The sequence below is a fragment of the Equus przewalskii genome, chromosome 1, assembly GCF_037783145.1.
Source record: "Equus przewalskii isolate Varuska chromosome 1, EquPr2, whole genome shotgun sequence".
Taxonomy (NCBI): Eukaryota; Metazoa; Chordata; class Mammalia; order Perissodactyla; family Equidae; genus Equus; species Equus przewalskii.
Window position 1 is genome coordinate 24761707 of NC_091831.1, and position 11167 is coordinate 24772873.

Below are 11167 nucleotides of genomic sequence, written 5' to 3' on the forward strand. Positions count from 1 at the left end.
GTGGTGAAAGAGATACATTCTTATCTTCTATAGTGAGAAGTCAATAGATAATTTTCTTCAAAAAGAACTAGCAAGGGGCCGGCTCTGTGGCTGAGTGGTTAAGTTCTCAGGATCTGCTGCGGCGGCCCAGGGTTTGGATCCTGGGCACAGACATGGTGCTGCTCATCAGGCCATGTAGAGGTGGCACCCCACATCCCACAACTACAAGGACCTGCAACTAAGATATACAACTATGTACAGGGAGGGTTGAGGAGATAAAGCAGAAAAAAAAAAAAAAGATTGGCAACAGTTGTTAGCTCAGGTGCCAATCTTTAAAAAAAAAAAAGAACTAGCAATATAAGATTGCTATTTAGATATTCTGATGTAAATACCAAAATGAGCAATTTAGAGAGTTAAAAATCTTTGCCTCTGGGGAGCAGATAGTGGAGGCGGCAGGAAAGTACTACAACAGTACGACTGTATTACTGTTAGGTCGACACCAACTGCTGTAACACACGAACTCCAGAATTTGTAATGGCCTCAAACATAATACAAGTTTATTTCTTCCTCATTTAACAGCACAAGGTGAGTGTTTCTGTATGGTGGATATGACTCTCAACCATGTGCTGAATCAGAAGGAAGCTCTGCCTTCTTTAATCTGATGTCTAAGTCAAGTTTGTCACTATCCAAATCTGTCAAGGAGTGTGGAGGAGCACTCTGGGAAGTTCTGAAGGAAATGGCAAGACTGAGAGAGTCACACCCCATCTGTCCCAACTGAATTGATAGAATTCAGTCATGTAGCCACTCCTGACGTCCACACAGGTTGGGAAATGGAGCCTAGCTGGGTATCAAGGAAAACCAGGAGGACACAGATTTGGGTAAGCAGTTAGCATTTCTGCCACAATTTGTAAAACTATTTGATTCTTTAAATTAAGTGCGTGTGTAGCCTGTTGTTTCAATTGCAGTTTTGTTCTAAAATGATAATGTAAACAGACCAGAAGGAGTCATTAAAATTTAACAGTGTTTAGGTTATGCTATATTTACTTGGAATTTTTTTTAATTATAAAATTTCCTTGAAGATACGAAATGCTTCTTGTCTGGAGTCACAAGAAGTCACAAAACCCTTCTTGGCTTGGCTTGCTCCATGCTTCCCATGGGGGCAAGTCCAATGGCCCTTCCTATGAAGACTAACTGGAAGTTAAACAGCATAATCCTAAAATAATGGCAGAGAAGGTGACATTGTCCCTATTTTACAGATGAAGCAACTGGATTCTCAAGTAACAAAGTCACAGACACAAAGTTGGTTATTCACTCATTCATTTCTCTATTTATTAAAGCATCCATCATGGGTCAGTCATCATCTATCTGCAGCATATACAGCAGCAAACAATCCAGACAAGCTTCCAGCTCAGATAGAACTTTAATCCTAGGGAGGCTGTCCAGTGGCACAGAGAAGACTCTTACTCAGGTTTTCAGCCTAGGAGTTCAGGAGACCCCAGCAGTTCACGCTGGATCTCTCCATCCATTATACTTTTCACATATCATATCTCATCAGTCACCCTGAAATAAATCCTGCAGCTATACAACCAGAGGGCTTCTCCTATTTATGGAGTCAACAAAAGATGCAGATTCTCTTTGGGAAAATCTCTGTTAGTCAAAATCACACCCCCTTTTTCTCTTAACAGCTTTTGACAGATGCTTCAGACCAGTGTGGAAAGAAAGGCATGCACACTGCCTTTCTGGCTCTCCACTGTTTTGTCTCAGCTATTAGAGAGGCACTTGTGGCGGGCACCTTTTCTAGCTGCCTCTAAGACTTATTAGGCATGCTCTCCCATTCAGACACACTTGGATTAGTCTGGCCTCCTGAATTGTGATGTCTATAAGATATTCATCCAGCTGCCTGAAAATCAGCAATGGTTTCAGCTTCCTTCATTTGGGAAAACACCACCTTTGACATGTCCTACTAGTACTTAAAGGATGTATGCTTGGTTGGTGCTAAGTTCAGTGAATAAGAATGTTTGTAGAAGAGCTCTACACTTGTGCTGAACATGAGAACCATTACAGGGAATATGGAGATTCTAGTGTCCTGAAGGGATAACCATATTATCTATTGTACAAATTGGGATAATCTGAGAGTGAGAGGTGATGCTCTTAACATCAGTGATGCTCAGAGCACAGGCATAAGTAGCACTCTGAACAAAAAGCAATGTGATCATTCAAAGTTAACTTCATTTTCTTTATCCATTAACAGATGACGGATAAACAAAATGGGGTATATACATCAGTGGAATATTATCCTGGATAATTCTGACACATGCTATAACATGGATGAACCTTGAGAACATTGTGCTAAGTGACATAAACCAGTCACAAAAGGACAAATATCGTATGATTCTACTTACATGAGACACCTAGAGTAGTCAAACTCATAGAAACAGAAAATAGAATGGTGGTTGCCAGGGGCTGAGGGGAGGAAGGAACGTGGAGCTATTGTTTAATGAGTACAGAGCTTCAATTCAGAAAGACGAAAAAGTTCTGGAGATGGATAGTGGTGATGATTGCACAACAATGGGAATATACTTAATAACACTGAACTGTAAACTTAAAGATGGTTAAAATGGTACATTTTATGTCACATCTTTTACAACAATAAAAAATGATTGACTTTCACTTTCTTTTATGAAAAATGATAAAACTTGAACCAGAGTGTACCCAAGGACCTGTGTCCCAGGAATAACACATTATAATCCCAATTAAGAAGGATTGGAGTTGGGATGGAGTTGAATCATCCACTGCTCCTCTCTGTGTTATAATCACTTGGGAAAAGACACGAAGAGTCCAATGGGGATTTACTCCTGTCAAAGCTGGTCAGAGAACTCAGCAAGACTTCCCACTTCCCTCCTCAATCTAGACTTTAACGCACCCCACACTGCAGTGAAGGGGCAGGCAGGGAATCCAGAACTAAGAGAACAGTGATCTGCTGGCTCCCCAAGAGCAAATTCTTGATTTACTTATCATATGAATCAAGGCAAACCCTCTCTTCCTGAGAGTGCGAGGCCCAAGAAGCCAAGAAGGAAAAATGTTAAGCAGACCACAAGAGAGATGACCCGCATTGTCTGGGTTTTAGATAGTAGCCCTGTTAATGCTTCACAGATGGCAGATTCTCCCCAGGCACAAAAATCACACCAGAGGCCCCCACACTCCACACACAATGAGGAGAAAAACATAATGGGATGAAAAAGAGAGAACTCAAAATAAAGATTCCCCTCCAACGAAAACCACTTCTAACCTTCACTTTTGCTGTGGCCTCCTAGATGCAAACAAACATTTTCCTTCCTGTTAACATACGACGGTAAGAAATACTGGATGTTCTTCTTTACCTGGTGGCCCGCCATTTTCTATGTGTGCCAAGCTGCTCCCCAATTACTCCCAAGGCTGCCCACATAAGTAAGAACCATTCGGTGTGCACGTTATAAGGGGGTGGGAGGTGTTATAGCCTTTGGGTCCGAGTAATTCAGGCACAATCTCAATCCTACAGGCCACTTTCCCTTATTTCACCTTGCATTGTTGATTAACTGATGCATATGTCTATGACCTACCCCACTCCTGAGCCTCAACTTTAGAGCAAGCTCCTAAAGGGCACACATAATGTTGGTTGACTGCCGAATCCTTCTTTCCTTAAGAATCCATGCCAGCTACCCCAGGGATTCCGTAAATGCCTATACTCCTGGAGCATTTCTTAAGTCCGTGGCCAGATTCCTGCCCCAAGGGAATCTATTATTTAACAACAATCTATAGACTTAGGAGATGCTGGCGGCAGGGATATTTCTTCACAGGCCCCGTGGGCCCCAGAGAGGGAATATTTTCAAATTTTGGAGATGAATGTGTTCTGGAAGACAGTACACAGTTAGCCTTGACCGCAAATTGGGCATTTTATTGCATTTGTCTGATGGATAATCACAGATAAAGACTTTGATCTTTATCCCCATGGCAGCAATAAGATAAAAGCAGAAACTCTGTGTACTGTCTTTTATTTCTTTTCTCTGCAGTTCCTGGAAAACTGAGCCCATTCAAATGCTCAGAAGAATCTCTCTGTGTTGTGTTCTTAATCATCAAATCAAGTGTCACAGTGCATTACTGTTATGCTGTTGTCCCCCACCAATTCCATGATAAGAAGGAGATAGGGGAAGGAGTATGAAATTCTCCACCCTCAGCAGAAAGACTAACAGACAGGGAAGAGGAAGAATATGGAAGGGGAGAGAAAAGGAAGAATAGAGGATTAAATGCTGAGTCTCAGGGAGAAGATGAAGACTAACCGCAGCCGTGCAGCAGAGCGGCCCAAGGAAGACGAGTCATCAATAGGGGCTTTATTCTTCAGATTCAGGACTCTGAGGGCCTGTGACCTGGAGCGGCAACATCAGGAAGGTTCTTTCTTTCTTTGTGATAGAACCGAGTGAAACATCTCCCAATCAAATTTGAGAACTGAATCCGAATAGGCAAAGAAAATCAGCCTGCAGGGAAGCAGTGGCAGAGTTCAGGGAGTTTGATAGTAGATAGGGATACGGATGAAGCTCCTTCCATCCTATTATACATTTAATTGAGTCCACTTGTTATCTAATTATTCTTATTATTGAAAATGTTCATTAAGGGCAATAAGGTAACTTTCATTACAAAATGAAGACTATATGTTAACTTTTATTTATCCTCACAAAGGAATTGGCCAAAGACCAAGTCCTTCAAGCCTTGAGATAAAGTTTGGTATGCTAGAGTAGATGTGTGTGGTGCATACTGGTGTGCCAGCACGCAGGGCCCATCCTGGGTCAGGGAATGGGTGCAGAGGCACGCGGGTCTCGTCTTGTATTGACAGAGACTTAAATTTAATAATGTACCATTATATCCAAAGACGATTACATACAGACTCATTTTGTTTTGATGTGAATTTATGGATTATTTTATGTGTTTAACACTTTTAAAGTCTTAATTCTGTATATTTATTTCTTCATGTTTTAATATAACCTTACTATTGTAACTAGTTCAAACCTTACTTGACTTTTGAAATGCCCTGTGTGTGTGTTGATGCTGGACAGAGAGGAAAGTCTTAAAGTGAAAGCAATCCTAAGTTGAAAGTTAAATTGCACAAAGTGTTAAGAATTGCCAGGTTCATTCACCAGCCCTTTATGTATTTATTTATTCTTGAATGGCAGCACAAGCCCCATAGCAACTAATTCTGTACCTAGCCACTGGAACCACAGATTTACTGAATACAATTTGTAGCGGTAGTTAAAACTTCTGGAATGAAAACAAATCTCTAAGGTTGTCTCAGAATCAGATACGTCCTCTAAGATGATTTTGAATGACGCATGTAAAAGACTGACCCCTAGTGGTCATAAGCCCAATCTACAGAGTTTAATTAAGACCCAGCTCTGAAAGGATGGGGGTGGGAACGTATTTAGACAGTTATAAAGCATCATGAGGCTTCCCGGTAGAGAGCACACAGCTACCCACCCAGCTTTATCTCACAACTTAGCAATCACAGTAGAGCAACTCTGAAGTTCCCGTAGCTCTCAGAAGCCTGGAATTAGAACAGGGGCTCTTAGAGAACTATCTTCTGACTTCTCTCTTAATTCAGCAACACTGTGCACAATATTTCCTCTAGTTACCCACCCAACCTCCCAGTTCAAAAATTCCCAGTTACCAGATAAATTGTAGTGGGCGTTTATCTTTGTTTTTTTCTCCCTGTGTAATAATAAACCTCTTTCTCTTTGGGGAGGAATTTTCCCATGTACCTAATTTGGGGAAAAGCAGTGGGAGGCAGAGCATATTACTTCTCGATATAGAAATGGATTGTGGAAGATCCTTCCTCTCTTGGCTCCCTTACAGCTAGGATCTAAGCACAGGGACGAAGAGCAGATAGTTGTGTTTTCCTACTCAGGAATTTGAATCTGGAATGAGGGAGGCAGTGACATAGTGGCAGTGGGAGCATGCCCAAAGATTATGTCCAGAAGCGGTGGTGATGTCTAGCAGATATGATTGTGACCAATGCATCTAGAACACTGTGTGTTGTGTCCTGGCCAGATTATTTCATCCCAAACTTAATTCAAGCCTTTTCTAAGCCTGTTCCTCCAAACTCTCAACATTCTATAAGATCCTTGTAATCCTTTTCCTTAGGCAAAGTTGGTTTCTCTTACTGGTAAGAAAGAACCCTAATAGACCCCTATCTACTTCATCATTGGGACTCACTTCCTGTTACATATTCCCATAAGACCTGGTGCTCCCTTCTTCTGCAATTCAAATTCCTTTGGTATAAGCTGAAAGTCTTCATACAGTGTTCACGTTATTTCTTCAAACCATTAGTGTCTCTGTATTAACTCTTCTACAGAGAGAGAAAACCAACTGTAGAAAGTTGAACAACTAGAAGACAATTGCCTAGATATATTAAATAATTGGGGGGGGGGTGCTGTTATTGTTGAGGCAAAGGCAACAAAAATAGGTCACATAGAGGACTTTGTTTAAAATATTAACCTGAGACCTCTGTGAGTGGAGTATATTTCGTGTGTGGACTTCTCATTTTAACCTTGAGTTCCTTGGGATTTTAGGATAACAAAAAGAAAAACGAAGCTAGTCTTTCTCATAGTGTCTCATGAGAATTTGCTGACTTTATGGTGCCTCCTAGCATCATGGGAGTAGGCAATGTGGTGGCCTTAGTCAACCTCAAAGGTTTAATATGTCTTATTATTCTCTTCTTGATATTCTAATATTCTAGCTATCTAAGCAGCCACCCTCACCCACCTCCTACCTACCCTTTTCACCATAGCATCCCATATCTCACAGCTAAGCGCAAAAATAGGAAAGACAGAAAAATGAAACTTTGTCTATTTTCTCTGAGTATGACTCCAATATTCTTCACTTTCTTGCGTGTACTACAACCTTTAAACTTTCCAGATTCATCTGGACATACACATCATCTGAGAGAAATGTGCCCCTCTACCTAAATCAATAGCACTCCCCTCTAAGTATCTCCATATTAAAATAAGACTGGATTCGTGTTATGTAAATCTTCCATAGCAAAGAGAATACAAATGAATCATGGAATTATAATTAGATTTCAAGTAAAGAGAAAAAATCCAAAAATCGTCCTGCAAATGTAGGAAGTTAGAGGAGGTACCATACACCAAGAGGGATTTCAAGCCAAGAGAAAAGCAGGCTCTGAGCAGCTAACAATCCTTATTCCTACAAGCTGGGTACTTAGTATGGCTCATTCCAATTCAGTGTGACTCTCTTTCTTCTTAAACTCCACTAAAAAATAGTCCATATTTCTATCCACAGTGATACATCTTTAACTCTTACTAAACGAAGAGAATTTTCATTCTGAAAATCAGTAATATCCAGAGATATCAGAGAAAAACTGATTTGTGCACAGTAGTGTACTTATTACCCCAAGAAAATGAACTTACATATCATAAGTTTTATGATACTTTACAGCAAGAACAGGTTAACCAGAAAACAAGGTTAAGGGTAAATTATTTGCACGAGTCTTCAGATCACCAGTGCTTCCATGCATTCCCTTTTCCAATTCTATAAACAGGAAATGAGCAGCCTCCAAATATCTCCCTTTAAACAGGCAGTGTATTAATTGCTTTAAAATGTAATGTTTATTGGAGATAACCATGGATCTTCTGTAAACCTACAACCCATTTAAACAAAACTTTCAGAAGCAGTCAATTCTCCTATTGAACAAATAAGACCAACCTTCGTAGCCAGGCCTTACTACTACACATGCGTAAGAAACTCAAAGTATTATGCCATACTGAAACTTTGTAGAAATTAGACTTGGATTGGGTTGTTTGGAAGAAAAGTTACCAAAAAAATCAAGTGGCATTCTAAGCATAAAAATATACCAGAAATATTGGTAGCAATATATTTGCAAAGAATCAAAGTATCGATCTATAGAAAGGAAAGGGGAGACAGAGTAAACGTAAATGGTCCCTTAGCTGCTAGCCTGTAGCCCTCAATTGCAGTGCTTCAAACATACACATAAACACATACCTTCAAACAATACTTACCCTCCTGTTGAGTAGTCACGACCCAGTACACACCCATGGACCCATATACACAACTTAACCCTACTTCAGGTAATGCCTTGATGTTTTCTATATAATCTTCTCACTTTGTTATTGTTGAGGAGTAATTTACATACAGAAAAACGCACAGATTTTTCAGTGTACAGTGGGATGAGTTTTGACAAGTGTATAGGCCTTGATAGTCATCACTCAGTTCAAGATATAGAACATTTCCAAAATACCAAATCTTTCCTTGTGCACCTGTTCGGTCAGCCTTCTCACGCACCCAGGCAACTCCTGTTCTGATTTTTTTCACCATAGATTACTTGTGCCCGTTCATGAACTATATACAAATGGAAGCATAAAATATGTACTCGTTTGTGTTACCCAATGCATTCCATTAAATTCATTTTACTGCTCCAACAGGTTCAACCTTCTGTTTGAAAAAATTTGCTGCAATGCATACCATAAACCAGTGTGCATCCAATTGGCTTGGTGTGTTTTTAAAAAAGCAAATTCTCAGGCCTCTCCTACAGAGATTCTGATTAAAATGTAGATTACTGGGACCTACTCCAGACCCACTAAAGCATACATCCTAGTGTGGTTCTGATGCAGGTTGTTCAAGGACTTCATTCTAATATGGTTTACGGCCAGGGTTCACAATCACTCTAAACAATGCTTTCACCATGTCACCACCTCTATCCCATCTAAGAAAACACAATGACTCCTCATTTACTGCCTACTGAATCAAGCCAAAGTACCTTCACCTGACACATAAAGCCTTCCATCAAAGGGTCTTGCTTTCCTCGCTGATGCACCTTCCTATTACATAGCAACAAGAAACTCCATGGTCATCAGTCTCCTTAGTGACCTCTACTGCTCATTCATCCCCACACTGCAGAATTTAGTGCGAAATTTTTTCCTGCATTCAAGAACCTATCAATGGTCTTTAAATTGAATAACAGCTTCAATTTGTATTCCCTAGAAACTGTGTTTGTGGTGGGTGAATCTCTGAGTAATAGCCTATTCTATAAGGCATCAGAGCTTCCTTAAGGAAGACTGATTGACTTGTGTTAATTCTCCTCCACGAAATTGTGCTCTGTGCTAGTTCTCTGTTAAAGAGAACATCCTTTGGCTCTAGCACCTTGTTAGAACATTGATGCTATGTAGTCTTCTGAGTATGTTTGGAAACAAGGTGGTCTCATTTCTCCATTTTCTTTATGGCTGAAACAAAAGGTGTAGAATTATGCCACTAAAGGCAACAAAGAAGGGGTGGACTAAAGGGAGGCGACCAGGGAAGCTAAGGGCAAACTTCAATTTATAGTCCTTATGTTGCGGTCTCTCCTCTCTGACCCATATGAAATGCTGAACAAATGTGTGTTGATACCAGAGTTCAAAGCACTCTCTCAATTGTGTTCATTCATTCACTCAGCACATATTTTTTAAGTTTCTACTATTTCTCAGGCACTTTTGTAGGTTTTGAGATCACAGGCATGAGTAAAACAAAGTTCCTATCTTCAAGGAACTTACATTCTGGGAGGAATAGGCAGACAGTGAATCTATAAATATAGAGAGCAATAGATCATTAAGCAGGGTAAGCAGGAATAAAGGATGCGTTATTTACAAATGGTGATAATCTAAGTTCTTCTCAATAAGGTGACATTTTAACAGACTTGAAAGAGGTGATAGAGTGAGCTATCAAACTCTCTAGAGAAGGGAAGTTCAGGCAGAAAAAAGAGGAATTCCAAAGACCCTGAGGTGGAAGTCTTCTCAGTGTGTTTGAGGAACACCAAGGAAGCTGCCGTGGGTGAGCTCAGAAAAATACTGGGGCATGAGAACACAAAGGGCCTTGTGGGCCATTGTGAGAAATGTGGCATTTACTCTGAGTCATTTAGGAATGAAATGGCGTGCTTTGAGCTGCAGCACATGTGATGCATTTTCTATTTTCATAGATTTGCTTTTGCTACTGTGTTGAGAATAGGCTAAAGTGGAAGAAAGGAGTTATCAAGAGAGGCTATTATAGGGGCTGGCCCCGTGGCCAGTGGTTAAGTTCGCGCGCTCCGCTGCAGGCGGCCCAGTGTTTCGTTGGTTCGAATCCTGGGCGCGGACATGGCACTGCTCATCAGACCACGCTGAGGCAGCGTCCCACATGCCACAACTAGAAGGACCCACAACGAAGAATACACAACTATGTACCGGGGGGCTTTGGGGAGAAAAAGGAAAAAATAAAAAAAAAAATCTTTAAAAAAAAAAAAAAAGAGAGGCTATTATAATAAACCAAGTAAACAATGATGGTAACTTGCATCAGAAAGGTAGGATTAAAGGGGCTAAAAAAACTGTGGAATTATGGGGGCCGGCCCTGTGGCCGAGTGGTTTAGTTCACGTGCTCCGCTTCTGCGGCCCAGGGTTTCGCCGGTTCAGAGCTTGGGCGCAGACGTGGAACCGCTCATCAAGCCACGCCGAGGTGGCGTCCCACATGCCACAACTAGAAGGACCCACAACTAAAAATATACAACTATGTACCAGGGGGCTTTGGGGAGAAAAAAGAAAAACAAAATCTTTTTTAAAAAAATAGTAGAATTATTGTAACTGAAAGTTCGGTCTCTGAACCCGACGCCAATCCAAATAACGAGAACAGAGGCTTGAGAGGAAGAGGAAAGGTTTTTACTATGCCAGGCACAGGGAGCAAAGCAAGGGCTCCTACCTCAAAAATCGCTAGCTCCCAGATGAGGAATGGGTAGGGATTTTTATCTGGGGTTTTGGGTAGGGGAGGGGGAACATGGAGCTTGTGCAGCTCGTTGCTTTTCCACCAGCCTGCGTTTGGCCATGAGAGGCTGCTTGCAGCAAGGTGGTGGGGGGGGGGGGGAGGGTGAGATGGGAGGAGGGCAGGTGGGCGTCCTTCGCCATTGTCTCTTGTCTCATCTTCCTGTTTGAGGTGAGTTCCAGCGCCGCCGGGAGTTGAGGAGTTGAGGTCTGGGAAGCCTCCGCTCCTTGATATTCTTGAGACAGCGGCTTTCCTGGCAAACTCAAGGACACATGATTAGCTAAACTTTAGTGTGCCTCCAAGCTCCAGGCCACCTGGGCTTTTCACAATTTGTAACTGCCATTTCGTTGTAAAGCTCAAGGAG